The following is a 13,448-nucleotide window of genomic DNA, read 5'->3' as shown; positions in this document are numbered from 1 at the left end:
AAACTAATATTCTTCGTTAGAAATATTATCAAGTCTAACATAAAGCAATCCTTGCTGAAGTTATTTTAAACTCCACTTTAATCCAAATCAAGCTAAATCTATAACTAATTTGATCAGCATGACTGCAAATCAATGTGACTTAACGGAGATTACAAACACCAGACTGGGCATTTTAGTCTGGAACTGGTCCTAATCCTTGTTTGTGAAACACATCCTGTATGATGGATAAATATTTTTGCTGGTAATGGAAGAGAACAAACCTGATGTTAAACAGAAGGCATTGTTTGGCTTAAACAGGGAACTAGAAACGCAACCCCAAATGTTTTAGTCACAACATGATGATTAGATGTCAGTGCTGTGCTGCCCATTAGAGACCAAAGAAGTCAACTAATATGAGTTAACTGATTGTTACATAACTGTATGCATTAGTATGAGGCATGGTATATAGGACTATGAGGTATTGTATTTAACAGTATTAAAACATAAGAAAGAGGGTCTTAACCACCGTTAATGACAATGTATTATACTGAATGATATCTGTTTCCACTTATGATTACTGCTGGACACTGTATGGATACCATAGCTAGGTGACTAAGATATCAACTTGCCAGTCATATAGAGTTTCCAGTAGCCTGAGGAAAATGACCACTAATCCATCTGTCACACTGAAGTAGTCAGGGTCAATATTTAATTGATCATGCTAATGCTGGATCAATACCCAGTGGGATCCCAAAGTTATTTGAGAGGCAGTTCTAATCAGTTGTGGTAATTGAACCAACTCCACTAGTAGAATTAATGCCACTGAATGGCAGTAATTGGGTGGCAGCTGAATCTAGGTATTGCCTTCAAGATTCATGTAATTTGAAAATTATGGATGTCATTAGGCATATCTGAACATTGACTGCCAGTATCTGCTACCAGAAGTGTGTAGCTACGATACAGAACAGCCCTATCCTTCTGCAGTTAAAGGTATAAAACCGGTTGTCCAAACAAATAAGATAATTTAGACCCATCTGACAGCATATTCTTCATCATGCTGTGACTAACTGGTGACATCAACATGCAGCTGCTGCTGCATGCTGCTGCTAATTCCAAGACTTTCAAAAACATATCTGCTTTAAACTGAATATTCCATATTCATTCAAAGTGGAATAAACATGCTTTAAAGAGTACTAAATTATATATCTCTTCATCCTCTCGGATTCATTAGGGGAGCACTCCACTGGTCTTCCACTGCACTGGCATTCTGATGGTTATCGTCTCTCTTAAAGCACATCAACCTATTTTTTCTTTAACAACCCCCTCCGTGAATCGCTACCTTATTGTGGTGGAGGGGTTTGTGTATCCCAGGGTTTATGTTGTCTGGGTGCTTTTTCCCCCAGTAGGGTCTTCCATGGCAAATTGGTCCTGGGTGGGGGACCAGACAAAGAGCAATTCATAAGACCCCTATGAGTGAAAGATCAAGGGAGCAGTTCACCCTGCCTGGGATAGGGTTACTGGGGCCCCGCCCTGGAGTCAGGCCTGGGGAGGGTACCTGAGGGCTAGCATCCATGTAGCCCAGCCGGGCCCAGCCCGAAAAAGGGACATGGGCCCATCCTCCTGCAGGCCCACCACCTGCAAAAGGCGCCATAGGGTGTGCAAGGTGTGCCAGGTGGCAACCAAGAGCGGAGGCCCTGGCAGACTGATCCCCGGCTACCAAAGCTAGCAATTGGGACATGGAACATCACCTCTCTGGTGGGGAAGGGGCCTGAGTTAGTGCATGAGGCTGAGAGGTGCGGACTAGATATAGTCAGGCTAGAGCTGGGCGATAGAACGATAACGATATGTATCGCAATATAACTTTTACTCGATAGAGAAATTAAGCTATCGCGATAGACCTCGCCGCTCTTGTCCTCTTAAAAAATAAAAAAAAAAGGTCAGCCAATTCAAATTAAGTAGCGCAGAGCCGAACCAATCACAGCCGCAGCGTCACGTCGCGTGACTTGTTACGTACAGCACAAGTGCCAAGCCGCACGTGTGTTTGTTTGGGAAGCAGCCAGCGGGTAATGGAGCCAGCGCGTAATGGAGGAAATGAGTGTGCCGACTAGAAAAATCAACCGAGCGTGACCGAAGAGAAAACAGATGATGGTTCCAATGCCGGAGAGATTGTCGAACGGAAGAGCCATAGAAGCTCCGTAGTGTGAAGGTATTTCGGCTATTTCAAGTCTGACAAAAAACAGAGTAGCGTGCACTGTAAATTGTGCCGAAAGCAAGTCTGGAAATACATGCGTCACACTGTGCGCCACGTTATTGTTTCGGTGAAATGAATTTCTACAATACTGTTACTGTTAATTCTATTCTCTGCAGTGTTTAAATGCTTACATATACACACAGTTACTGTCCGTCCACACATACGACTCGGTTCTGCTTCTATGCCCCAGCTTTGTTTACTTTTTCCCACCGAGGTTTCTAGATTTCTGATTGGCCAACATTTCTGCACGGTTAGGAATCTAGCGCCACCTGCTGCTTTGGCATGTTCATAGCAGCGTTTTCCTTCATTTCTGCCTTTATGTGTGGACGGGATTATTTTTTAAAACGAAAACGGAAAATCTCCGTTTTCAAAAATACCCGTGTACGTGTGGACGTAGCCTCAGTCTCTGACTGGAAGCGCTAATTCGTCATTCGGCTTTTGTCAGACTAAAGTAACTGTTAAAACTGTTTGAAAAGCTCAGCTATACAACAAGGAGAGATTGAGAATTTCCTTTTAGTTCTCAGTTTATTTGATATTGACAAAAGTTAGTCAGTTTTGTCTGTTCTTCTGTAAAACAAACTAAGATTTATTTTTAGAATTAATATTTTGTTTCTAAGTGGAATTGACAATTTAGTAGTCTGTTTCGTTTGTTCTGTTTTGAAACTTAAACGCTTTAGCGGCTGCCTTTTTTGTAGTTTGCAATATTTGCCTTTATTTATCTGAAAAAGTCTCATGTTCCTTAAGTACATCTACCCTGTTGAACTTATTATGGGAAATAAATATTTAAATAAAAACAAGCTGCTGATTATTTCACATTTTACTTGTGAGCAACGGCACATTTAAATCTTACAAATATAGTTATTTGGCTTATATCGTGATAGATATCGTTATCGCCTGAAATGAAAAAAACATATCGTGATATGAAAAAATCTCATATCGCCCAGAGAGCGGATGAGCTGTCAACTGATCACCACCTGGTGGTGTGCTGGACAGACGTGAGGCTGCGCTAGGAATGCCTGGCAGAGGCCCCGATCTGTGAGATCTTTAACGCACACCTCCGGCAGAGCTTCAACAGCATTCTGAGGGAGACTGGGGACATTGAGTCGAATGCACCTCCATTACCAAAGCCGCTGCAATGGCTGCGGCCCCAAGGTGGTTGGTCCCTGTCGTGGTGGTAACCCCCAAACCAAATGGTGGACACCAGAGCTGAAGAGAGCCACCAGGCTGAGGAAGGAGTTCTATCAGGCTTGGTTAGCTTGTGGGATTTCAGAGGCAGCTGATAGGACTTGTGTGCAGAAATTCAGATTCTGTAATGGTACTGGGTCTTTGACCCAGTGTTTCTATGTTTATGTTCTCATTTGGTATTGTTTAGTTTCCTTGTTGTTCCTAGTTTAATCAGCTGTATTTCTATTTCTGAGTTTTTTATTCATTTAGTTAGTTCCCCTTTGTGCCTCCCTGCGTAGCCTGTCATATCTATCATGTATGTTTCGTTCTCTCTCCTTATTTAGTCATCTGCATTCCAGTCAGGTGTCTCGTCCCCTCTGTTCCCTCTGTTCAGTCAGTCTGTGTCTTAGTGTGCATTTCCTGCTTCCTGTTTTATTTTGATAGTCCCTTGTCCTGTGTTCACTGTATTCGGTTTTGGTTCCTCACAGACCTTCCTCACTAGGTTAGATCTGTTCCAGCTGTGTTTCCCTCCTGTTTCTCATCCCCTTGTTACGCTCTGTGTATTTAGGGCTCTGTCTTCCTCTGCCTGAGTCACTTTTTCACATAAGGCCATGCAGTTGTTTTTTTTTTTTTTTTTTTTTTTCTTAATCAGAAACACCTTCATTTAGAAACTGCCGTTTGTATTTACTTGTGTTATGCTTAATATTTAAATTTGTTTGATTACTGTGACAAACATACAAAAAAATCAGGAAGCGGTCGAACACTTTTCCACACCACTGTACATCTCATTTTCTATTCTTGATTCAGTAGGGTTGGTCTTCATCGTGGAATGTCATGGATCAGACTCTTAGCAGAGATTATAGAGTGGCCAGTAAAGATGATTAAAGACTTCTCTGATTTGTTGCCTTTGGGCAACAAATGGTGAAAAAGGCAAAGCCAGAAAGACTGTACAAGGAAGAAAGCACATGCATACAGGAGATATGCCAATGTGTTGTTGACTGCCAGTGGCTTTAAGAAAGTAAATCAGAGCAAAAAACTAGAGCTGAGGGGATCAATCCAGCAGTCAGCAGTATTGATACCAATTCTGGTATTGGTATCAGTTCAATACTAGCGCAATAGGAATGATACTTTATTTTTATCCCCTAAGTTCAGTATGAAACACATTGAATGGTGTTAAATGTTTTTGGATGAAAAAATTTTACGTTAAGAATAAAATGTGAAAGATCTCTGAAGCTTTTTTTTGCTTACTGTCACATTTATCTTTTTTTAATAGCCTATAGCACATTTAAACAACAGAAGATGACCCAAAGAGACAGGAACTGGGTTATCGCTCCAAATAATCCAGTTTCAAAGCTGCAGAAAGTCAGTTTCATACTCAACACCTTTGTAAATCTATATAACATTTCACTGTATTCCATTGCAGCTGCTTTTTAGAATAAACCTGAATAATTTAAATAAAGATCTTTGTCAGGGAGGCAAATGACAAAACTAACAGAGACAGCAGAAAGAGATTTATCACGTTCTCGAAAGTATACATGTAAAAATATTCAAATCCACCATCTGGCTGGTGTCTTTCTGTATGGAGTTTCCATCTTCTCCCAGTGTGGGTTCTCTCCAGGTATTGCGACTTCCTCCAACAATCCAAAGACATGCAGTTAGTGTGGTTAGGTAAACTGGTGATTCTAAGTTGTCCACAGATGTGAATTTGATTGCAGATGGTCATCTGTCTTTGTGTTAGCCCTGCGACAGAGTGGTGGCCTGTCCAGCCCATACTCTGCCTCTTGCCCTACGAAGCTAGGATATCTATAGCTATAGCTTATATCTATAAAATCTATATTAGATAAAGAGACATTGTTTGCACTGGCATCCACTGTATTCATCATTTAGATGATTTGCCTGATTTCAAAGGTTTCTATAAATCCAATACTAATTTCAGATTTGGTATGCAGAAGGCCAAAAGAGCAACAAAGCAAGGATACATGTGAATGAAGGCTCATCAGTATGCTGCACTCACAGTCCTCCTTAAATTGATTTTAGCAGGGGGAGAGATGGCCTCTTGCTCGGTCTTTCTCTCCCTTCATGCAGACGGACTCACACGGAATAGTAATAATTGTTTTCCAGATTTTTCTTTTTTTTTTGGTACACGTGACGCTTTGTAGGTCTCAGTCTTCACACAAGTCTCACATCTAAATTACAGAAAAATACGATTTGAGATTAAAAAGGTGACCCACACATAAATAAATGATCAGAGTCTCTAAAATTGGCATCTCTGTCTGGTTCCCTTTCTCCATCTGCCAGCACACTCTGTCTGTCTCTCTCTTCCTCTCTCTCTCTCTCTCTCTCTCTGTGTGTGAAGCTACATTAACATCCACAGACAAGTTTCCTTTTTCACTTACTGTCAGCCATTTCATTCCTCTTGGATTCAAGAACATTACAGATTCTGTTTTAATATGGAGATTTTTATCATTACCCATTTATAGTTAGGTCTACAGGCATAACTATGTTTGGTGGCATGACTGCAGAGAGTAGAGTAAGTATCTTGTTAGACACCATGTTTAAAGTTTTTAGGAAAAATATTTTAGGGCCAAGTACAATAAGCTCAGTTTTATTTGAATTTAGAAGCAAGAAATTAAAGGTCATCCAAGTCTTTATGTCTTTAAGACATTCCTGTAGGTAGTGGGTATGTGTTAGCTTGGTGGATAGTTAAAGATGGGTGTCATCTGCATAACAGTGAAAATGTATGCTATACCTTCTAATGATACTACTGAAGGGAAGCATGTATAATGTAAACAGAATTGCTCCTAACACTGAACCCTGTGGAACTCATAAACATATTTAACCTTAGTGTGTAAAGACACAACAAACTGGTGTCTACTGCATAGATATGATTCAAACCACTGCAGTGAACTACTTTTAATACCTACAGCATGCAATGAAATATTATGGTCAACAGTATCAAACCCTGCACTGAGGTCTAGCAGGATAAGCACAGAGATGAGTCCACTGTCAGAGGCCATAAGAAGATCATTTGTAACCTTCACTAAAGTCGTTTCTGTGCTGTGATGGGCTCTGAAACCTTCAAAATAAACTCTTCAAATAAACCATTTGTCTGCAGATGATCATTTAGCTGTTTGACAACTACTCTTTCAAGCATTTTTTCAACTAATAGGATGGTTGGATATTGACCTATAATTAGCCAAGCCAGCTGGGTCAGGTGATGGCTTTTTAAATAATGGTTTAGCAGCAACAATCAGTGGGGAGCCGCAGGGTGGGAGGCCCCCCTCAATGCTAAGCCAAGGCTTAGCGAGGCCCATGCCTAGCTATACACACTCTCTCTCTCTCTCACACACACACAGAGGAACTGCACACACACACACACAGGAACTGCGCGCACACACACACACACACAGAGGAACTGCACACACACACACACACACACACACACACACACACACACACACACCACACACACACACACACACAGGAACTGCGCGCACACACACACACACACAGAGGAACTGCACACACACACACACACACACACACACAGGAACTGCGCGCACACACACACACACACAGAGGAACTGCACACACACACACACACGAACTGCGCGCGCACACACACATACACACACACACACACACACAAACTGCGCGCGCACACATACACACACATACACAGAGGAACTGCACAGAGAGCCATATCTATTCACATCCACCCTACACCCTCAAACGTAAACTAACTTAATCATCTTGTTGTAACATAAACATAAAACGTTTAGAACACTTGTGCAAATATGTGATGTCTTGATAAATCGAGCAGGTATTTGAAGTTTACGCAGCACCATTCTCGCATGAAAATATCTTAAAAGTTTATTTTGTGACCCAGAAAGAGTAATATTTCAAACTCCGCCACTCTGTGTTCCTCTGCCACTGCCTCGTTTGAGTTTTGGGCGGAATGGATTCTGGGATACTGCATTTTGTCATTTCGAGCTGATTGGAGAACAAAGCAGCCAATCAGATTTTTTTGCATCCAAGTCTGTGATTGGCTGGTTTTGTGGCACAAATATAACGGTGTATAGAAAGAGTTGAACGCGCACGGGCAGAAATGTTGAGCGCGCAAGCAACAAAATGCGAGCAAATGCAAAAACTGAGCGGGAGGGGCTGCTATTGTGTGTGTGTGTGGATAATAGCAAACACTGAAATACATTTTTTGCACGCAGCAATGAGTTTTGTTCACTCAAATTTAGCTTTTCTTCGCTCAAAATAAATTTCTTCTCAAAATGCAACTTGCAACTGCAAATTTTTTTTACGTGCGCTCAATTTTTTTTACGTGCACTCAGAATAGTGGCACAAAAATAATGCCATATTTTACACATAGTTTTTTGCTTCGTATCTGTAACCTGACCTTACCAAAAAACTTGTGTAAATATTTTTTTACAAACTCAAATCTTTTTTTACACACACAAATTCTCATCTATAGGTGCACAAATATAAAAATTTCAGATATTTTGGTTTACAAGGTTACAAAACCAATCGATCAAGATATATTAATAAGAAAAGTCGAAAGTTATGGTGCTGGAGGTAGTTTTTAAATTGGGTTGGGAGTTCCTTAAGAGAGAGGAAGCAGTTTGTGAAATTAAATACTTGTTGCTCATCATGTATCGACATTGCTTGTGGTGTACCCCAGCAATGTTCCCTCTAATTTTTCACGTGTCTGAGACGTGCTTCGGGATTCGTACGTGCTTTGTCTCTAGCGGCCACCGTAAATATACTTTTATTTATTCACACCACATAAAATGTAATAAATAAATCATATAATACAAAAACAAACTATTTACATTTTAACTTTTAACTATTTAAATTCCTTTTAAACAAATTTAAAGCGAAACAACACAAAACACTGCAAACCACAACACAATTAAATATAAATGAAAATATGAAAACAAAAAGAAGATGCACATTCTCTGTCATATGGGCCTGCATGAATAAACTTTCTGAATCCTTTATCATCCGCAACTGAAAATAGTTGTGGAAGATTACTATAATTTTCTAATGTGATGTTGTTGTCCCTGGCTCTCTTTCTCTCTCTTTCGCTCCGTGTCTGTTCCTGTGCTACTGCGAGTGTAACTACCACCCCTCTTCCCAGCGCAGCACAAGGCTCGCGTGCGGAGTGAAGTGGGAAAAAAGTGTGAGAGAGAGGGTGAGAAAAAGAAAAAAAACCCCACGGCTCCCAATAAGCCGGCTCGCGTCGTTCACTTCAAGGAGCCGGCTCTAAGAGCCGTTTCGTTCGCGACCGACACATCACTATTTGCTAAGCTACAAACCCACACCGCTTGATGGATTGTCGGAGCATTACGGCTATCGTAGGCAGAAGCCTCGCGGAGTGATACGTATTGTGCGTCAACATAATATTACCGTATTGTGTGTGTATAACCTCTTTTTAAGTTTTGTTGATATTATACATGGTTATGCTGAGGATATGTCGGCCAGTTTCCACTGGAAATGCCTTTTGGTTAAACTGTCAGCAAGGTATTTGCATTTGCACTGTTACATTTTTATGTGGCTTTAATACACATAAAAACGGCTGCTTGTTTAAGTGAAAATACATTGATGGTTTTTTTTTTTGCACTAATAAAGTTGTGGAGTTGTAAAGTATTTTGTCTAGTGTCAATTATATCGTTACTGCAAATTTTCAAAAGTATATCGTGATAAATATTTTTGATCATATCGCCCTGCTTTACTGAAAACCCTCTCCTGTCTGATCATTTCCTGATAACATTTACATTTACAATAATTGATTACACAGCAGTGGGGAGTAGACTTCATCACAGTAGATGTCTTTCTGAAAGCGCTGTAATTAAGTTTAAGAATATAATTCACCCACTGTTATCATCTTCAATGCCCTATACCAACATAGAGCGGAGCAACCTGAATGCTACTCCAACAGAGGTCGATTATCTTGTTAATAATTTTACCTCCTCACTACGTACCACTCTGGATACTGTAGCTCCGGTGAAAACTAAGGCCCCAAATCAGAGAAACTGATTAGAGAAAAAAATTACCAATAATCATCCCACAGATGTAATATTATCTACAGCTACTTTTAGTACCACTGATATTCGTTTAGACTCTTTTTCTCCAAAATTATCTTTCTGAGTTAACTTTAATAATTACTTCCTCCAAACCATCAACATGTCTTTTAGACCCCATTCCTACAAAACTGCTCAAAGAAGTCCTGCCATTAATTAATGCTTCAATCTTAAATATGGTTAACTTATCTCTAATCGGCTATGTACCACAGGCCTTCAAGCTGGCTGTAGTTATACATTTACTTAAAAAAGCCATCTCTAGACCCAGCTGTCTTAGCTAATTATAGGCCAATCTCCAACCTTCCTTTCATATCAAAAATCCTTGAATGAGTAGTTGTCAAACAGCTAACAGATCATCTGCAGAGGAATGGCTTATTTGAAGAGTTTCAGTCAGGTTTCAGAGCTCATCACAGCACAGAAACAGCTTTAGTGAAGGTTACAAATGATCTTCTTATGGCCTCTGACAGTGGGCTCATCTCTGTGCTTATCCTGCTAGACCATAGTGCTGCGTTCGATACTGTTGACCATAATATTCTATTAGTGCGATTAGAGCATGCTGTAGGTATTTCAGGTACTGCACTGCAGTGGTTTGTATCATATCTATCTAATAGACTCCAATTTGTACATGTAAATGGAGAGTCCTCTTCACACACTGAGGTTAATTATGGAGTTCCACAGGGTTCAGTGCTAGGACCAATTCTGATTACATTATACATGCTTCCCTTAGGCAGCATCATTAGAAGACATTTTCACTGCTATGCAGATGATACTCAGCTCTATCTGTCCATGAAGCCAGATAACGCACACCGATTAGTTAAACTGCAGGAATGTCTTAAAGAAATAAACACGTGGATGGTCGCTAACTTTCTGCTTCTTAATTCAAATAAAACTGAGTTTATTTTATTCGGCCCTGAAAATCTTAGAAATATGGTATCTAACCAGATTCTTACTCTGGATGGCATTACCTTGGCCTCCAGTAACACTGTGAGGAACCTTGGAGTCATTTTTGACCAAGACATGTCCTTCAATGCCCATATTAAACAAATATGTAAGACTGCTTTCTTCCATTTGAGCAGCAGCTCTAAAATTAGAAATATCCTGTCTCAGAGTGATGCTGAAAAACTAGTTCATGCATTTATTACTTCCAGGCTGGACGGCTGTAATTCATTATTATCAGGATGTCCTAAAAGCTCCCTGAAAAGCCTTCAGTTAATCCAAAATGCTGCAGCAAGAGTACTGGGACTAGAACTAGAGAGCATATTTCTCTATGCTGCAATAGACGTAGGCTGCCGGGGGATTCCCATGATGCATTGAGTTTTTCCTTTCCAGTCACCTTTCTCACTCACTATGTGTTAACAGACCTCTCTGCATTGAATCATATCTGTTATTAATCTCTGTCTCTCTTCCCCAGCATGTCTTCCATCCTGTCTTCCTTCTCTTACCTCAACCGGTCGCAGCAGATAGCCGCCCCTCCCTGAGCCTTCTTCTGCCGGAGGTTTCTTCCTGTTAAAAGGGAGGTTTTCCTTCCCACTGTTGCCAAGGTGCTTGCATATGATTGTTGGTTTTTTCTCTGTATCTATTATTGTACGATCTACTGTACAATATGATCAACCTGCTGCTTGTGAGACCCCACAAGCAGCTACAAAAAGAAAGTTATAGCTTGCCTTCAAGACCTTGAAAAGGACAAAATCATTGACCGCCTCACATATCACCGCCTTTACCCAGGGGATGCCATACCCTGCATTTACGGACTTCCTAAGACCCACAAAAAGGGGTCCCACTCAGACACATAGTCAGTAGCATAAACTCAGTCACTTACAACATTTCAAAACACCTTGCTACCATCCTTGCACCTCTTGTGGGGAACACCCCACACCACATCAAGAACTCCACCAACTTCACCAACAAGGTCCAGAAACTTACGCTGGATCCAGATGAAACCATGGTGTCCTTTGATGTAGTCTCTCTCTTCACCTGCATACCCACCACGGAGGCAGTGGAGACTATCAGAAAACAACTACAAGAAGACAGCTCCTTGGAAGACAGGACCAACTTCACACCCGATCAGATTTGCAAACTGTTAGATCTCTGCCTTACCACTACATATTTCAAATACAACGAGGGCGTCTACAGACAAAAACATGGCTGTGCCATGGGCTCCCCCATGTCACCTATTGTAGCCAACCTTTACAAGGAAGAAGTGGAAAGGAAGGCTCTTGGCTCTTTCAAAGGAAGAGTACCCAGCCACTGGTACAGATATGTAGACGACACGTGGGTCAAAATCAAGACACAAGAAGTGGAATCCTTCACTGCGCACATTAACGCTGTGGATAAAAACATCAAGTTCACCAGGGAAGACACAAAGGATAACTGTTTGCCTTTCCTGGACTGCGCTGTGCACATTGAGGAGAATGGCAACCTCAACATCGAAGTTTACCGGAAGCCCACACACACGGACCAGTACCCCCTCTTTGACTCCCATCACCCTCTGGAACACAAACTTGGAGTAATTAGGACCCTACACCACCGGGCAGAACATGTTCCCTCTAAGCCTGAAGGGAAAAAGAAGGAACACACACATGTAAAGGAAGCGCTTAAAACATGCGGTTATCCTAATTGGGCGTTTATAAAGTCAGCTAAGAGGTACAGAAAAGAAGACGAGACAACAGCTAGGGAGGATAAGAAAGACAGACGCAACAACATTGTCATCCCCTATGTAGCCGGTGTATCAGAGAAACTCAGGAGAGTTTTCTCCAAGCACGACATCCCGTTGCATTTAAGACCCAGCAACACGCTCAGACAAAAACTGGTTCGCCCGAAAGACAAAACTCCAAAACACAAACTTAACAATGTGGTGTATGCTGTACAGTGCAGCGAGGAATGCCCAGACCTCTACATTGGAGAGACCAAACAGCCACTTCACAAGCGCATGGCACAACATAGAAGAGCCACTTCCACGGGACAAGACTCAGCAGTCCATCTGCATCTTAAGGATAAAGGACACTCTTTCGAGGATGCCAATGTTCACATTTTGGATAGAGAGGACAGATGGTTTGACAGAGGAGTGAAAGAAGCCATTTATGTCCACTGTGAGCGACCATCTTTGAACAGAGGCGGGGGTTTACGACACCAACTGTCTGCCATCTATAATCCAGTTTTGAGATCCCTTCCCAGATGCCTTAACGCCCACTCACGTCCTGGGCCATCTGACCCCAGTAAATCGCATGATAGGGTGGGGCCAGGTTTCACAATGAGCTCACCCGAAACCCTGGCTGATTGTGACCCACACCTGTTTTCTAGTGATGTGCGGCTTAATCCTGAAATATTGATTCCTCCGATACCAATCATTTATGTTCTAGAATCAATTCTCACATTAAATATCGATATTTTAGTAATTTGGGATAAATTTGTAGTTTATCATTAACAGTGGAAAGAAACTATAACATTCGGATTGCCTACATTCAAAGGAACTACCTCCTCTTCCGCCTTTCATAGTCATGTGCGAAATACGGCTGTATAAATGGCTCGCAGCCCCTTGGCGCGCGCACTCACAACAATGGCTGAGCATAATTGTGTGAACGTATTTTACCTCCACAAACAGCTGAGACGTGGTTTGCGATACATGTGGCAAAAAAGTGAGGTGTTGTGGCCATACTTGCCAACCTTGAGACCTCAGAATTAGGGAGACATTCAAAAGGGCACATTTTACAGGGTTTATTTATCAGATAAAATACGTTAAATGTCACCGTTATTATTGGCCGGCCCGGAAAAAGCGGGGGTGTCCAAATTCAGAGGCTGCTTCCACCTGAGGACCCGGCCTTCGCAGTCTAAAGAAAGCTGGGTAGTAAGTCACAGGCTCCCTCGGTGGAGTGAAACTCTGCCGTCTGCTCCTTGCTATCTAAAATATAACCGGGCGCTGGCATAAACTCTCGACCGTCTCACACTTTGTTTAATTAGTTTTC

At 41.5% G+C, this 13,448-nt stretch overlaps 1 protein-coding gene and 1 pseudogene across 1 annotated transcript in view; one reads left to right on the top strand and one right to left on the bottom strand.

Moving 5' to 3' along the window:
* Window positions 1–13,448, bottom strand: part of ca10a (carbonic anhydrase 10 (inactive)a) — a 320,448-nt gene that overhangs the window by 81,268 nt on the left and 225,732 nt on the right. The window lies entirely within an intron of this gene.
* The window catches only part of LOC146702536 (uncharacterized), a 123,564-nt pseudogene that overhangs the window by 20,324 nt on the left and 89,792 nt on the right, over window positions 1–13,448 (top strand).

The sequence above is a fragment of the Copadichromis virginalis genome, linkage group LG8, assembly GCF_057382275.1.
Source record: "Copadichromis virginalis isolate Kocher_CV1m ecotype Utaka linkage group LG8, C_Virginalis_male_GT1.1, whole genome shotgun sequence".
Classification (NCBI taxonomy): domain Eukaryota; kingdom Metazoa; phylum Chordata; class Actinopteri; order Cichliformes; family Cichlidae; genus Copadichromis; species Copadichromis virginalis.
This window is presented reverse-complemented; position numbering and strand designations above follow the sequence as displayed.